The following is a 14,837-nucleotide window of genomic DNA, read 5'->3' on the forward strand; positions in this document are numbered from 1 at the left end:
GAAGATTTGACAAAATGCAAAGAAGGTACCAATGTGAGATTTCTAAAAATAGCTACAGCACTCGACTCAAGGTTTAAGAATCTGAAGTGCTGTCCAAATCTGAGAGGGACGGGGAGTGGAGCACGCTTTCAGAAGTCTTAAAAGAGCAACACTCAATGTGGAAACTACAAAACCCAAACCACCAAAAAATAAAATCAACTTTCTGCTGGTGGCATCTGACTCAAATGATGAAAATGAGCATGAGTCAGTCCACTCTGCTTTGGATCATTATTGAGCAGAACCCGTCATCAGCATTGACGCATGTCCTCTGGAATGGTGGTTGAACCATAAAAGGGACATATGAATCTTTAGCGCATCTGGCACGTAAATATCTTGTGACGTCAGCTGCAACAGTGCCATTCAAATGCCTGTTCTCATTTTCAGGTGATGTAAACAAGAAGCAGGCAGCATTATCTCCTGCAAATTGTAACCAAACTTGTTTGTCTGAGTGATTCGGTGAAGTAGGATTGAGCAGATGTGTAGGCTCTAACGTTTTACATTGTTTTATTTTTGAATAAAGCAATTATTTTTTGTACATAATTCTATATTTGTAATTTTAACTTTCATGATAAAGAGATTGCACTATAGTTCTTGTATTAAGTGAATTGAAAAATACTATTTTGGTTTTTTACAGTGTAAATATTTGTCATAAAAAAGAAATATAAAGTGAGCCCTGTACACTTTTTATTCTGTGTTGTAATTTAAATCAAGTTGAAAAAGTAGAAAACCTCAAAAATATTTAAATAAATGGTATTCTATTATTATTTAACAGTGTGATTAATTGCGCAATTAAAAAAATTAATTGTGCGATTAATCGCAATTAATTTTTTTATCCCTTGACAGCCCTAATTATAAATATAAATATAAATATATTGGGGGAAATAATAAGTCTATGGTGTCACTGAAAATCTCCTTGCAACGTTTGCATGTATCATTTTAATTCTTCAAACCTAACAACCAGCAGACTCATAGTTTCGTAAACAAGCCAAACCAAACCAAACACATGCATACACTAAATACTTCAGCAAACTGCAAAAATAAATTTCCTTTTAAACAATAGTGTGTGATGAAAAAAGGAATAAAAAGTAACAGAGTGGAACATTTACAATTCAACTGCAGGACATTTAAGTGTCTTATTCCTACAGTTCATAGCATCACTTTTTGCCCTTGTTTATAGCCCATAATAGCCTAGGCCAACAATGTCAACACACGTGTTATAAAAGTTCGGCACATTGAAGGGAAAGAATGTGTTGCCTCACATACAGGTGAGTTAATTAAAAGATGCCTCCTCCACTTCAAGACAAGGAAAATTCAATGGAGTGCCTTTGGGAGCAAAGGAGGAAGAATACTGAAAAGAATAATGAGGTTATACTTGGTGCTTCCGGGGGATCTCAGAGCACTCCTTTGGGTATGGAGTGAGGTATGTACTGTATGTTGTTCTCTGGACTTCAATGAGCACAGCAAATGACGCATGTGAACAGATTTTTACATATTATGATCATATACTTTTACAACTCTGACAAAGCAGTGGCTGAAAAATGCCATACAGATCCTCTGCAATAAGTTGTGTGGTGTTTAATGATCGAACTATTCCATCCTTTGTACTCAGCAACATCTTTTGAAAACAATAAATACCAGGCCAAAACAGAAGGGTTGTATATTTGATGGGCACATAATGCCTATAATGTACATTCTGCTGGAACTGTTAATAAAGTAAATTCTCAACAGCAAGAATAAAAATCTAACCTCAGAAGAGAAAAAAATATACCCCATTTATAATTCATTATGGAATCTCAGTGCTTTGTTATGCATTCAGAAATTGTGGTGCCTGCAGCTATATTAATTACTTTTGCATTCATTATTAGAGTGCATAACAATTAGAAAAGCCTGCAGGCTTCATGAAGATGGCTTTCTTTCCTTCCATACCCCCACTGTTTAATTTTTTAAAATTTATTTTCATGTAGAAGCATGCAAAATACTAGTCCTGAAAAGCAAGATATTCTACTGCATCAACAGTTCTGCTCCTCTTAGAGCTAAAATTACTTATTTGGCATTCAGTGCAAAAGTTTTCTCTCCTAATGGCAGTCAGACTAATGGGCTTAATGTACCAAAGGCAACTGATTTTTTAACAGACATTATTTTCAAAAGTCAGCTTTCTGTTGTATCTTGCTGGTTGATGCTTTGGATGTTTAACCTTCAACTGGACTATAACACACATTCGTGTATAAGATAAGGGCTTTATTGTAGTACAGAATTATAATTTTGTTTGTTTTTGTACAGATGAAAAAATCATAACAGAAATGAAACAACCAAACTGCAATCAAATGTTTACGAGAACAAACTTCCTGTGATTGGAGTAAACAACACTTGACTTAATCATGAAATTGATGAAGATTAAATTTCCAGGATCTAAAACTGTCTGGCTGCATCTGTAATCAGAGTTATTAGTTCCTGTTGTTGACATATGACTCCAGACCTTGCTGCTCACCACCTCTGGAAGTCATTCTGGGAAGTTCTGCCCATGAAGGCTCACCTCATTTCCCAAAAGTTGTCTACTCCGGGATCCCTGGACCCACAAACTCAGTGCCTGCGGGAACCCCTCGCCTAAACCAGTTCTTCCTCTTGTCTGCCAATCTGACCCTTTTTCTCCTCATGCACAACTGGTTCCCGCTCCTGTGTCCCCCCAACAAATAGCACTGCTTCAGGAAGGACTATCCCATGCTCTCGGACTCTCTTGCAACCTGACATTATTTGTAGCCAGTCTTTGATACTCTAGCCTCTGAAATGTTTTATATACATAGAAATCTGTGTAAGTGCTTTATATTCAAATAATCTATAGTTTCAGACAAACATGAGAATTGTTTCTAAAGGTTGAGATGAGTGATAATGCATGGCATGTTCATTTTACTGTTATGACATCCTCTTCCTCTTCTACTACAGATGCTAGCACAATGGGGCCCTGGTCCTTGTTTGGAGGGAAGGATCTGGGCTGCTGTTGTTGTTTACAATAGCACAAGATTTTAAAGTAGTGATTTTGTATGTCCCAGTTATTGGGTGCCCAACTAACAACAATTGAAAGGGGCCTGATTTTCAATGCCTTTTAAAATTGCCTCAATTTGGGCACCCAGCTGAAGCAGCAAAATCACTACTTATGGTACTTCTGAAAGTCTTGTCTGCCAAGTCTACCATTTCAAGTTCTATCAAACCAATGGTGAAAAGGAATATTGAGCTATCTCAGAAATAGGAGTTAAAAATAATACCTGTTACACTGTTACTATAACTCAGTAAAAGCAGAAAATGTGAGTACCAGATTAGGAGGCTTCCATGGAAAAGAACATTGCTGGATTATTATTAACAAATTCACATCTATGTAATCAAAGATACATTTCTATAACCCTTAAAAAAATCAATAGAAAATCCTCTGAATAATAAACTGATATTTAATCAATGTGTTGCTCTTCTTGCAATGATAATAGCAGAAAACCAAGTATCATACAAATACTTTAGATGACATGGAACAAGCATGGCAGAGCATGGGATTTTCATACTGAAAAAAACAACCTAGAAAAGGCCTCTTCATGTGCTTAATTTAGACCTGCTTAGTAGTGACCTCATTGTTTATCAGGGGATGATTTCAGTAAAGCAGCAGGCTAAAGCTTCTGGTAATCCAAGCCTAAATCTTCCAATTAAAATACTTGGCATTTGGAATATAAACAGAGACAGTGGGATGCCATCACTGTTTTGATCTATGCTATTCCCTTTTTTACCAGTATAATTTTATGCTCATGTCATAAATATAAAGGGAAGGCTAAACACCTTTAAAATCCCTCCTGGCCAGAGGAAAAACCCTTTCACCTGTAAAGGGTTAAGAAGCTAGGATAACCTCGCTGGCACCTGACCAAAATGACCAATGAGGAGACAAGATACTTTAAAAGCTGGAGCGGGGGGAGAAACAAGGTTTTCTCTGTCTGTGTGAGGCTTTTGCTGGGAACAGAAAAGGAATAGAGTCTTAGAATTTAGTAAGTAATCTAGCTAGATATGCGTTAGATTCTGTTTTGTTTAAATGGCTGATAAAATAAACTGTGCTGAATGGAATGTATATTCCTGTTTTTGTGTCCTTTTTGTAACTTAAGGTTTTGCCTAGAGGGATTCTCTGTTTTGAATCTGATTACCTTGTAAGGTATTTACCATCCTGATTTTACAGAGGTGATTCTTTTACTTTTTCTTCAATTAAAATTCTTCTTTTAAGAACCTGATTGCTTTTTCCTTGTTCTTAAGATCCAAGGGTTTGGGTCTGTTCACCTATGCAAATTGGTGAGGATTTTTATCAAGCCTTCCCCAGGAAAGTGGGTGTAGGGTTTGGGAGGATTTTGGGAGGAAAGACTTTTCCAAGTGGGCTCTTTCTCTGTTATATATTTGTTAGAGGCTTGGTGGTGGCAGCAATAAAGTCCAAGGGCAAAAGATAACATAGTTTGTACCTTGGGGAAGTTTTAACCTAAACTGGTAAAAATAAGCTTAGGGGGTTTTCATGCAGGTCCCCACATCTGTACCCTAGAGTTCAGAGTGGGGAAAGAACCTTGATAGTTCATATCAAATGTTTGTTTTCCCCACACATAATGTTAACCCTAAGCTATAGGAACTAAATCCATACCTTCTGTTTATTATAAATGAATGTGTTAAACTCATCGCTAAGCAGTTGGCGCTCTTGGTTTTAACAAACCTGCCATTTCTAATCTTGCAATGGCAGGGGAGGCTTTCAAGGGTGCAACTCAGGGCATATTATAAAGAGACAGTGGAGTCTCCATAGTAAGACTGACTATTTTTGGTTATAATCCTGATTTGGACATTTCTACCCACCCCTTCTAATTTCTCAAAAATTTAACCAATCAACTTTAAGTCTGTTAAACCTGAATCCCTGCTGGTAAATAGATTTGCACCCTTTCCCCCTTAAAACTTGAAGATGATTGGGCAGAGACATTAATCAAATATGAATATTTAAAACATTAGAGGTAGTTCTTATGCAAACATTTCCTGATTTTTCTTTTTAGGAACATTATAACTCATATCTTTTCCTAGAAACTCTTAAAATTAGTTTATTCTGTCCTTCTAAATGATGAGTGGTGCTTTTGACTGATTTTTTGGAAGTGTGATATCATAGATTAATTCTGAAATTATTCAATATGTTGTGTTTTCCCTGACATTAAAATTTTGAGGAGTCTATAAAGACTATTCTGGAAGACGGCCCTCACAGAGTTTATGAACACCACAGTGTCTCTATCTGCATGTCATATACGGAGAGAAATTCTGTAGGGACACAGATCTTCACTTCATGGATTTGGGAGATAATCAACATGTTTTTCTGGCCAAAACCCCAAAGTCCAATTTCAAGGTTGGGCCTCACTTGTCAACCTGTGAAGCTCATAAATTCCTTAAGACCATACAGAGATACCAAGGCTAATAGTATTTCAGATCTGCAGAGCTGATAAACTCTTCAGGCTCATCAGACTTGGTAAACCTCTTTAGGTCTGCAGAATTTATCATATGGATTACATAATGGAAAGAAACTGCAAGTGAAAGGAAATTTGTAAATATAAAGATCAGTGTGATTATTTTTTCCTTATGTGATGAGGAATCCTTGTAGTCAGTCATTCCTGCTAGAGCTAAGAAATGCTGCCTTTGTGAATGTGCTCTGATATGTCAGTCGTATCTTTAAAATAAATAAATAAAAATGTATAAATTGATGTAGTTAAGCAAAATAATCAAAGTACTATATTTATTTTTCTGTTAGATTTTTAGGATGACTGAGCCAGAAACAAAATTGAACATATTTGTTCTCTTTATTCAATAATCTGAGAGTTAGTCTTCCAAAATTGGAACCCAGGAGCCTGGTGAACTATGTACTGAATTTTATGAACAGCTTGAAGAATAATTGTGGGAACCACTTATTAAGATGCAGTCTTTCCCTCACTCATTTCTTTATTCTTTGTTTCATATTCTAGCTCCAGATGATAGTAAGAGGCTCTTATTAAAGCAAATATGAATGCAAAGCGAGAAATATATTATCACTGCTGTGAAGACCCAAGCAGAATTATATAAAGGATTTGCTAGAGTGCAGCTGTTATTGACCTATTTTTACCTTCAGTTTATACATTTACACACACACCCTTCATAAATTTAATAGAGAGAACCATGTGGTTGTGTCCTGTAAATTCTTTGAAAAATTTGGAGAATTTTATTGTCAAGAGATCAGAAACAACTGACTGGAAAAAAAAATAAAACATTTAGGCAGTATACCTGCCCTGGAGATTAACAGTATTTAACAGAGAAAAGTTACTTACTCATTTGTATGATCATAATATGATACAGAAAATACATCTATCTCAGACAGGGATTATGGGGATAGATTTTGCCCTAAAATATGTATGCCCACACCCTTGAAGTAAATAGGAGTTGTAAATCTGAGGCCAGAATTTTGTCCATAAAATTCAACTATAATGAGTATCTTTGTCGGATAGCTTAAATACCATTAAATAGGGTGGGTAGCTACCTTAGCTACCTAAGGAAATTAGGTACCCAACTCCCACTGCGAGTCACTTGGAGTGGTGCATCTAATTCCCTTATGTGCCTTTCATAGAATCATAGAATATCAGGGTTGGAAGGGACCTCAGGAGGTCATCTAGCCCAACCCCTTGCTCAAAGCAGGACCGATGCCCAATTAAATCATCCCAGCCAGGACTTTGTCAAGCCTGACCTTAAAAACTTCTAAGGAAGGAGATTCCACCACCTCCCTAGGTAACGCATTCTAGTGTTTCACCACCCTCCTAGTGAAAAAGTTTTTCCTAATATCCAACCTAAATCTCCCCCACTGCAACTTGAGACCATTACTCCTTGTCCTGTCATCCACTACCACTGAGAATAGTCTAGATCCATCCTCTTTGGAACCACCTTTCAAGTAGTTGATTATTGTTTCATTTATTTCTATTGCTTCAGTGCCTAAGGACCCCAAACATGAATCAGATATCCTACAGCACTAGGCACTGTACAACAAATAAGAGTAGCAATTCTTTCTCTACAATATAAAGAAATGTGACAAGTGAACAAACAGGATAGAGGAGATTCAGGAAGCCAACGTTATAAAAGAAATAAGCATATATATGTAAGTTGCTATAAAGATGAATCTAGTAGACTGCTCAGGAAGATGCTCAGCAAGGCTATACTTATAGTGCTGGTCAAGTAAAGCAAGTCTACACAAGCCTTGAAAAACTGATGAATAGACCAGTGTTTCCTTAGTTTGGCTTCCACTGGCAGATTTTAATTGAAAATAATTGAATACTACATTTATTGTTATTATTAATTTGATTTATTATGTGTATTACCATAGTGCCTAGGAACCCTAATCTTGGATCAGAGTGTCATTGTGCTATATGAACAGAACAAAAAGTCTATGCCCCAGAGGCTTACAATCTCAGCCTTTAGATTTGAGAGTAAATGTTGCCAGGATTGGGAAACAATGTCAAAATTAAGTTGTTGTCCTTTTCTTGTATGAATTATTGTTAACATGAGTGACTGGAGCATATTGCCTTACTATTTATTTGGAAGAATGACTCATTAAACTGTCAGTATTATCCAAATCAAAACACCTATTACAAAGTGTGCATGGTTTCAGAGTAGCAGCAGTGTTAGTCTGTATTCACAAAAAGAAAAGGAGTACTTGCGGCACCTTAGAGACTAACAAAAGCTTATGCTCAAATAAATTTGTTAGTCTCTAAGGTACCACAAGTACTCCTTTTCTTTTTACAATGCATGGTAGTTTAAAATGCATGTGGCAGTATCTAGATTTGCTGGCCTTGTAGGGTAGCCCAAAATAACAGAGAAAAAAACGTAAGTATATAAAATCAGAAAGGCTAATTTATATTAGATTAATGAGTGTCACTAATCCAGTATATTACATAGTTGATTGGATTACATGTATGGATATTTCCTTAGTTATCGTAAGAGGACTGATCAGCAGTCTGTTGGTTTAGTAATGCAGAATTAATATTTCATTTGCTTAAAGACATTTTAATATGGCAAGTATAAAATGACTGTTACTTTTCTATTTATGTGATAGTGGACATTCTCTTTTACTGGGCATGGCTGTTAGGAAAAGTCTATGCTTGCTCACAACCAATATGCATCAGAGGAATTCCCCTTTGGGCATCCAAAGCAACACAAAGGGACGAACGCAAGCTAGAGAATCTGATCTATTCTTTTCAAAAAGAACTGAAGAACTTTAAAGTTGTGTGACTCTTTTCTTAAATTATATGGCAGAACATCCTCTAGCACTGCTGCAGACCTTTGTTTATACATAACTTTATATCTTATTCTGTAACAAAAATGTAAGATAGTAAATAATGACAATGGTAAAGCTGTAAATAGTCATCATCAGGTGCTGGTAGTAGCTGCAGGGAGAGAAGAAGAAATGAAATACTAAAAATGCATAAAAAAGAGTATCCTGGTGGAGAATAAAAAAGCAAGAGAGTGCCCTGTTGATGCACCTCATGGAGGCCAATGAACTGTGAAGGAGACTGGGATTTAGGATACCTGGGTTGTATTCTTGGATCTGCCAGTGGCCAGCTGTTTGGCCTAGGCTAAGTCATTCAACCTCTCTTGTCTTAATTTCTCCATCTTGTTAGGATATAGATATTCAGGCCTGTCTGTAAAGGCCTGTACTTTAAGAATTTAGGTGTATTCTTATCACTTGACTAGTTAGAGGTATAACAGAAAGAATCAAAATCACTGTCTGCCAGTGTAAGGTCTTTCTCTTACTATGACAGTCTGAGGCCCTGTTCTTAGGCTAAGGCCTTTGGCTAAGCAACAGAGGCAGCCATAAGTTGGGAAGCGACCGGTCACATCCTCACATTCCAAACTAGTCACATTGAAAGAAGGTGCTATTGGGCTGTTAGGAATACAATCCTGTCCTGATAGTGCCTATCACCTCCAGAGAAAGGGAAGTGCCTAGAAGATGTAAAAGAAATTTGAGGTTGATAGTTTTCTGTCTGGTAAGAACTCACTTATCAATAGACACAGCTGGGAAACTCTTATGTCTTTATAGATGTATTTGTGAAATCCTCACTTCTGTATTGTTTTGTCATTATAGTTCCCACTTTGCTATTGTTTATTGGCATGGTCTCTGTCTGGTTCTGTGATTGTTTCTGTCTGCTGTATAATTAATTTTGCTAGGTGTAAACTAATTAAGGTGGTGGGATATAATTGGTTAGCTAATCATGTTACAATATGTTAGGATTGGTTAGTTAAATTTCAGTAGAATGATTGGTTAAGGTATAGCTAAGAATATTACTATATAAATTAGGGGCAAACAGGAAGTAAGCTGGGATTCGAAAATAAGGAAAAAGGAACTTGTATTTAAGCTTGCTGGAAGTTCACCCCAATAAACATTGAATTGTTTGCACCTTTGGACTTCGGGTATTGTTGCTCTCTGTTCATGCGAGAAGGACCAGGGAAGTGGGAGAGTGAAGGAATAAGCTCTCTAACACATCTGTCTCAATATTTATCCTCAATTGTAAAGTGCTTTGAGATATAGGGATGGAGAGTGTTCTATAAAAGCAAAATGTTGTTAAATAGTGAAAGCTGAATGTAAGTCCAGGAAAAAAGCTTTGCCGATCATAAATACAAACTTGAACTCCATGAAGAATCTGTGGTATTGAAACACTGGAATGTCATTCTTTGGAGTTTATTATCTAAGATCACACAAAGGATCAAACCTTTACTCGCATGAGCAGTCCTTCCTCACATGGGTATTCTTCAGTGAGAAGAACTCACATGACTACCAAGTTGTAAATAAGTACCTGCAAAAAGGATGGGGGTGAGACTTCTGCTTAGTCTTACAATACATAAAGAACAATTAATTGCTGGTTAACAAAAATGTGTAGATGTTTTTAATGTGTGTGTGTGTGTATAAGAATAAGAATATAATTTTGTATTGTGTATAAACTCTTGGATGCTAACCAGTTGTGTTCCATATCCCATCGTTTCAGTAAAACTTATGAGTAAATTTGTTTCCTATTTGCTAGAGAATTGAAAAGCATTATAAATACTTTAAATGGGCATTCCACTGAAATGAAAGGAGCACCAGTATCTGCCAAAGTTGTTCAGCAGCATGAGAGATACAGGGCCATTGGGTGCACCTTATATATTTGGCATCTGTAAAGCAATTAATTAACCTTTTAGCCAATGGCAACACATTTCTATCACATCTTAGAAGCTTTTACATTTATGTGAGCTCCCTCTAGTGTCTTCTTTACAGGAAAGCATTTGGATTTGTTCTATTCGATGGATCTCTGTGGCTGAGTTGGGGATGTTCCTGACTTTGACGGAGAAACATGAGGGTTCAAAGTATATTTACTCTGTGTTTTCATTAATCACCACACCACCCCAAAAAATTTACAAATATCTTTGTTTTGTGTGTGTGTGTGAGAGAGAGAGAGAGAGAGATGGATGAGTGCAGCCCTAATCAATCATTTTTCTTATACAAACAAGGGAACAAATAATTTAACTGAACACACCCACATTAATTAAAGAAAGAGTCAGCTGCCTACAGATGTGGTATCTTCAAAACCAGCAGAAAGTTAATCTGAGTTAGCTCTGTAAATCACTGCACTATGGGGCTATATCGCTTCTCTTGTAGGTTTCCAGTGGCCACACAGAGCAGCACCGGGGACAGTGTTAACCAGTTTGCTTCTTGACAGAATTTACTGTTTAAGGGCTAATCCCATTGATATTTATGTGAGTAGTCCCTTTGACTCTGATTCAGGGTTGGGAGGTCAGGCCCTGTATGGTTAATTCACTTCTAACCTGTTGTGGGTTTTTTTAAGAGTTGGCACATTTCCTCTATATCTTTCTAGAAACGTAAGATTGACTGTTATAGAAATTGGCTGTTTCTGGAATATATTTACGTTTTATCAGAAGTTTCTTGATATAGTACTACTGGGCATTAATATATAATCTTAACAGAATTTTTGTATGTCTAATATAATAGTTTATCCAGTCTTTATTATCAGCAAACCAGAGTATGAGGTACCACAAATACAGATAAGATAGACTTCACATGAAAGCTTCCCTACAAAATATGGAGTACGGTTTGTGTCAGGGAGAATTGGATGTGGCAGAAGCAACTTTGTGCTTCAGTTATTATATGCTGCTGCAGTGGCCTCCTGTTGGCCATCACTACCAAAGATAAATCAGGTTGTTCTAATTTACACTGGAAGCTGGATCAGTTCCAAACTGGCAGCCTTCTGGCACTTTTGAACTTGTGGTTCTTGGTAGTGTTTCTTTATTCTCTGTTTCTCTTTTTGTCAGAGGTACAGACCCACAACATATCTTCATGAGGAAATTGCCATCCACAGTTTTCACCATCTTGCCAGAAAAGCTCTTTATTTGAAAAATAAAAGTCAAATTTTCCTTTTTGGATAGCTTCTTCCTCTCACTCTGTTGACTTTTTGTTATCCCTTCAACCATTCCTCAGATCATATCTACCCCTCTCACTTTAAGATGGCCCTTTCTCTTACACCTATTTTGAAACTGTCTTTAGAATTCTGCTAGAACTTCCCTCTATGAACAGACCAAATACAATGGGATCAACCAAGTAGGATAATTTACATGATGCCTGTATGTAGTTCCTCATAACAAATCCTGGGCCAGGGAATGCTAAGGATTTTTGAGGGGCCGGAAGGAGGGGAAGAAAGGCTTTTAATCACTAAAGATTAAAAAAAAAACAAATTTAGCAATGTACAATAAGGGTTTATTCTCCAGGTTACTTTTTCTGCATAATGTAGCAAGGCAGGTCCTCTTGGAGCAACCCCTCATGTCTTGAGGTGGTCCTGCAGGCACCCTGTCCTCATTTTCCTATCATAAACTTAATCTTTGCTCTTTAGAAATTCTAGCAGTGCTCTCTGGCACTATCTTCCACTCAATCCCAGCTGCCCCTTCCTTTCTCCAGCTCCCTACTGCTGTCTGAAGTGGTTCTTCTCTCCAGTCCCATTAGAAGGATGGTGCAGGTAAACTGGGCCCACTCCCTCTTGGAAGGTCCAATCCCCTCGTGACACGTAACTGAGTTTTAGTCTGTTACGAGCACACTAAATGCTACTACCCTTATTTGCTACATCTTCAATATACATATACTACTGTATCAGACTTTTGAGCTTCAGATCACCTTCCTCTGTCTTTCTGATACCGTGGCAGTGCTTTAAATATCAAAACAAGTCACCACACTGTTTTAGAGCTTGTAAAAGCACAAAGTGTTTTCAACCTGTTTTCTCTGCTTTCCCAAATGTACTGCTCCAGCTTTAGCCTAGCCAAGAGTGCTAGCTGGAATGAAATCAGCTTTGTGGAATGTCTCTATTTTAAAATGTTTCTTTGATACTGTACTTCATTAAGGGGTCCTGAGAGGAGTTAGTGACCTGGCAAATTGCAATTATTTTGGAGAGATGGACGAAAGTACTTGTTATATTAAAATACATATAAAACAGTTACTTTCCCATCATTTTAAAATGCTTGGAGATTTACTAGGAAGAGATGATTTAAATAAGTCATTTGTCAATCCTTTTTTCCTACCAGTGACAGATTTCAATAAAATTATATTGTAGTTATTTAAAAAGTCTTGGGAACGATTAATGTTGTTGGATTCTAATCCAGAATCCTCTAAATAAAAAATAAATTATTCCTCACTTATTATGTGTTGCGTCGGCTAAACTTTTTTGTTTATAAAAATGTTTAACTAATATATATATATATATATATATATAACATCAAGAGTTTAAAAATATGCATCACAAGTGCCAGTTATTTTAGTGAGAATAATTATTCATTATTCAGATGTGATTTTATATTTAGAAATCTGAGTCACTTTGAATCAGTAACACATGTAGCAGAAATGTTGTTGAGCTTATGACACTGCTTATTTTGCAGCCTTTTAGGTACAACTCAGCCCTGTTTCCAGTGATTTCAATCAATCAGACATAGACCTGTCTTCAAAGCAAGGAATATAAACATTTGCCAAAGCATGAACTTAGACACAGAATTGCATGTCAAACTTTGGACAGCTGTGCACACTGGTGGCCCTAGCACCTATGCATTTAAGGATCCAGCTCTAACAGTCCAGGTTGTGCAGTGGCCCTGTAGCTATTGTGCATATACTAGCATCAGAGCTATCATTATTCTGCCTGTGCATGACAGAGAACTTCAACCTATAGAACTGTAGACCCCCGGTTCCTTTTTCTGAACACTTAAGTAAAAATAATCAATGTTTCTTGTGACAGCTTTTACCACATGAAAAAGGAGGCAATCCTGAGTCCCACTATTCTAACTCTGTTTCCCAGCTGTTCTGGTACTAAACCCAAAGTACTTATGGTAATCTGGCAACTGGTCTGAACACAGCAATTAACTATCAGATTAGGGTTATTGTGTTTGTTTCTGGAATAATGTTTTTGAAGAAAATGTATTGGTGTTCTGGTATTATGGGGACCTCTTTTTGTGTATGGCAAATGAGCTCTGGGATCAAGTACAGTTTACCAGGAATTACCCATTCCACTATTAATAGCAGAATAGCTGCATGAGATTCGTGTTCAAAGTAAGATTTCTTCCTCATGCACCACACTTATATAGGAGAATAAATTAAGCTATTTTAAAAAGCAGATGGTGGATGTGGCTGTAATTGAAGAGACCTTCTGAGTGGATAAAGGGTTCCATAAATTCTAAAAAGATAGTTTAGTCAAATTAGTTCTGCCTCATCTCACCATGAGAGGAAGGGTTATGATCCTTTAATCAATAAAAATCAACCATTCAATATTGATAACCATTCTCATCCGAGATGGTTTTATATTTAGCTTCCTCACCAGGGAAAGAGCTAGTCTTTGTAAAATATTGTCCACCAGCTAAAGCTAGTCTGTATTCTGAGGATCGCAGAACAGTATTAATTTTATGAAGTCTGTGTTGATCTTTGGAATACAAATCAGGAAACATCATCAGAGTCACATAATCTCAAGAAACCAAACCAGTATTGCAAGAAAGAGAGAAAGAAAGACCTTTCCTTGAAGGAGAAACTGGTTCTGTGAAGACCTAGACCCCAAAGAGATCTTAAGTAAATATCACCTACCTAAATATAGCTCTGACAACTTAGCCACTACTAATGAATACATACATATATAATTAGAAGGCTATGTTAGAGGTCTTTATTCTAACAATTTGTGTAGTTTTTCTTTAGTAAAACAGTTAAAATAGTGTATTAGTGTGTGCATCTATAGACTATAGAATATCTTAAGTGGTAGACTTAAAGGAAATGAGACATGTTCAGTGTCCACAGCTGCAGACTCTAGTTAAACACCAGGTTGATCAGCTTCATTTCTGATTCTTCATCTATAACAGCTACCATCTGGTATAAAAAGGCATAGTTCTCAAGTGTGGTCATTTCTTGCTGCTGACAGCTCTTCACTGTGTCTCTTTAATTAGGCAGAGGAACACAGTACATCCAACACGTATTTTTGTGGACCACACATTGTACATATTGACAAAGTAGCAATTATTTTGGTGCCCACAAGCAGTTCAGAATATTCATTATTTCACATCTAGTGGTATCACTCTGATTATATCATCATCATCAATGGAAGTTTTAGTGTCCTGAACGCTCCATGCATAAACTGCATGTAGTCTATATGTTCAAATATATACAAAAAAACTGTCTTGAGTAAGAAAGGATGTAAGGCTAAAATACCTAGGCTAACAGCTATTGGGCCTTTTTTTTA

The sequence above is a fragment of the Caretta caretta genome, chromosome 4, assembly GCF_965140235.1.
Source record: "Caretta caretta isolate rCarCar2 chromosome 4, rCarCar1.hap1, whole genome shotgun sequence".
NCBI classification, from domain to species: domain Eukaryota; kingdom Metazoa; phylum Chordata; order Testudines; family Cheloniidae; genus Caretta; species Caretta caretta.